Raw genomic sequence first — 3,202 nt, forward strand, 5'->3', positions numbered from 1 at the left:
AAACTGGAAAACTCAAATCGTAATTATAGCATTGAATGGAGTTTTCTTAAATGTAAGTTTAAAATAAAAAAAGTCCTATGGAAGATTAAATTATTTATGAAAACCGTAAATTTTGTGAATTTATCAAGCCAAATTCTAAATTTCCGAATATATTTAAGTCTTTATTTAAAAAAAAAAACAAGGGTTGTATAGCTATACAGATCCCAATGACTGCCAGCACATCCACCCAGACAGTCCATTAAGCACACCCAAGTTTGAGTGATCTACAAGTTACAAGCGTTTTCAACATTTAACAGTTCATTATCATGTGCGGTGTAATATGACAAATTATACACTGAACTATGATAATCTATACTAGTATCTATAATAATAGACAAAAATTTGCAATGTTTTTACACTTTTGCAATAGTTTCGGGCACTATTACACAGTCATGACTTGTGCCACTCTGCCATAGTACGGTTTTTGCCCCTTTCACACCAGAATAATTTTGTATACAACTCTGAATCAAAAAAATTCATGATCCTTCTCATTATCAGCCCTGATCAGATTTTACCCCCGAGGAGTACTCAAAAAGGTTTATTACTGTGTATACTGTGGTGAGCGTTGTCGAATTTTGGCTATGTGGACGGCATGAACCAAAAATACAAGATCACGTAAGAACGCGACGTTGTATTTGTAACTGGTTTTGAGAAAAAAGTTTGCGAAAGCGGGTTCGTCAGCTGGGCGTTTGTTTACATCACAAGCACCACTATTTTACACTTTTATTCAAGTAAAGAAGAGTTAAACATGACAACACATTTTAAAGCATTTTGTTGCATCATTTTACCTAAATTGTGCGTTTAAAGTGGCTGACAATAATTTTGGTTTTCGTTGTTTTCTTTGCTTTGTTTACTTTTCGCTCGTTTTCCAGTGAAACAAGATGGCGTAGAACCCGCTAAAAAAATCGACTTTTTTCACTCTCTTGTTCTTACGTGATCTTGTGTCTTTCGTTCATGTGTGGACGGCTGCATTTGAATCATTGTGCATACTTACAAGTGACAAATGTTCTTCTTCTGCCTGGAAACCGCCTGGCAGCTACCTGGAAAGTACCTGTCAAAATGTATAACTATCCTTCCAAAATGTTAGACAGGGTGTTTAAAGTGATGTAATAAAGGCAAAAGTTATTAAAATAAAGTAAAAAAAATTGGCAAAATATGCATTTAGCTAAATGGATTCCTGCATTTATATCAAGGTACATTGAACAGGTAGTATCAGTAGAGCAGCTGATTTGATTTATTTTCAAATTATTGTCAAATATTTTTAATTTTTTCTCACAAAAATTCTGAATTGTTAAAATCCATTTGCATGTGAAACCTTTTTCCATACAAAACAAGCTATTGAATAGCAGCTTTTGGAACGTTCGCCCAACTCGGCAGCACGACCGCTGATTACTGGGTCTTGCAAAGGATGGATCAGTGCTTCGAGAAGCAAACAAATTTAATAGGAAAGAAAGTTGCATCAATTTTTATTTTTTCCAATTTAAATTTTTTATTTTTTATAATTTTTTGTATTTCACATGGCACGCTTTGATTTAGAAGAAAAAATTCAGAACAGTTTTTGACACTTTCGATACCAGAAGCAACAACAAAATACACGCAAATGTTGTTTTTGCAAGCAACGCTTTTTCGGCAATTAGGGTGTTGTGCAGCTATTTAATGTGGTGAAAATTATTTAAGCACTGGGGAGATTTATTCACATGGAATTGGAGATTGGGCTAATAGATTTATTTTAAATAAATTGTGAATCTGCGAAAATATCTTTTCAGCAGATGGATACACTTTTTAACCTTTTTCCCGAAAATGTACATACAGGCTCGAAAATATGCGAGTAACATTAGGTTTGTATAGTAACAGTAACATTGCAGCGAGAGCGTAAAAGCAAAATAGAGCGTTAAATTGAGAAGAAGAGAAAACTAGCAGAAGAACTTATTGAACACAAAACTAGCAATAACTTGCAAGTGAACAGTTGTTGCACTGCTTTGACAATCTGCTGTAAACATTTTACTATTTATAAATCAGTTTTAAACTCTTTGCTTTACACACAAGCACTAACACTGTCCAGTACATCATTAATATTTTTGTTTCCACTCATTTTACTTTTGTTTGTGCCAAGGCGAATCAATATAAGGTGATTGCAGGAGTACAAAAACAAAAATTTACATGTATTTTGTTTTTGCTTTGGCGGCATAAACTGTCAAAACCTGTAAGTGTGAGTAGAAATTCAAACAAAATTTTTCAATTTGATATCAGAAGCCGTGCGGCGAAACACATACACAAAATCAACTGAGCTAGTAACACCACTTTTTATATATTCTTTTGACATTTATTCTTCTTCTTCTTCTGCTAGCTAATTTCTGCTAGTAAAAATTTCACTAGCAAGAATTTGCAGCTCTCTCGTGTTGTTACGCTCTCGATTCAGTGCTCTCTTGCAAATTTTTGGGTTATCATACACTTTTCCAGTAAAAGTTTGCAGGTTCCAGTACAAATTAGTACTGACTAGTAACTATACAAAGCTATTCAAATATCGTCGCCTCGATGGAAAATTGCCGGAAGCGTCATTTTGACAATTTGTGGTTTTTGGATATCTTCTTTAGTTTCCGACTAATTGACTAAAATTTTTTCGGTTATTTGGTACAAATTGCGTTAGTATTGCTGTCGTACTAAACTAATCAAGATCTTTTAAATAGAGTTATCTGTTCTTCTTTAGTTTCCGACATATTCAGCTTTATCATGAGTTTCATTTTCTAGAACCGGGTCACTTTTCGTTTGCGTGTGTTCACTACAGGTGGATGAAAAAATTGTTGGCGAAATTTTGTTCGGGCGAAACTCACGATTAGGCTGATTAGTAAAAAGTATGGTTAACTTATAAAAATTGTTATCACATTTTGGCGTATATCACTAAAACTGACTGCAAATTTTTTGACAAATGTCGTATACGACAAAATTTTATTAAACTCATAAATGGTTGACACTAACTAGTACATAGCATTCTCCGACACTTTGGAGAAAATCTGTAGTCGTGTTTCTGAGAAATTGCATTCCAAACTTCAATCGTGAGTTACCGAAAGTAACTTGTGACAATCTTTTATCCAGGGATCTACATAAATTATAATTGTCATTATTTTCGCAGTTGGAGTATATGCCAGACGAGTAACAGGTATAT

This window comes from Rhagoletis pomonella, unplaced genomic scaffold (genome assembly GCF_013731165.1).
Source record: "Rhagoletis pomonella isolate Grant_MI unplaced genomic scaffold, Rhpom_1.0 Rhpom_scaffold_08046, whole genome shotgun sequence".
Lineage (NCBI taxonomy): Eukaryota > Metazoa > Arthropoda > Insecta > Diptera > Tephritidae > Rhagoletis > Rhagoletis pomonella.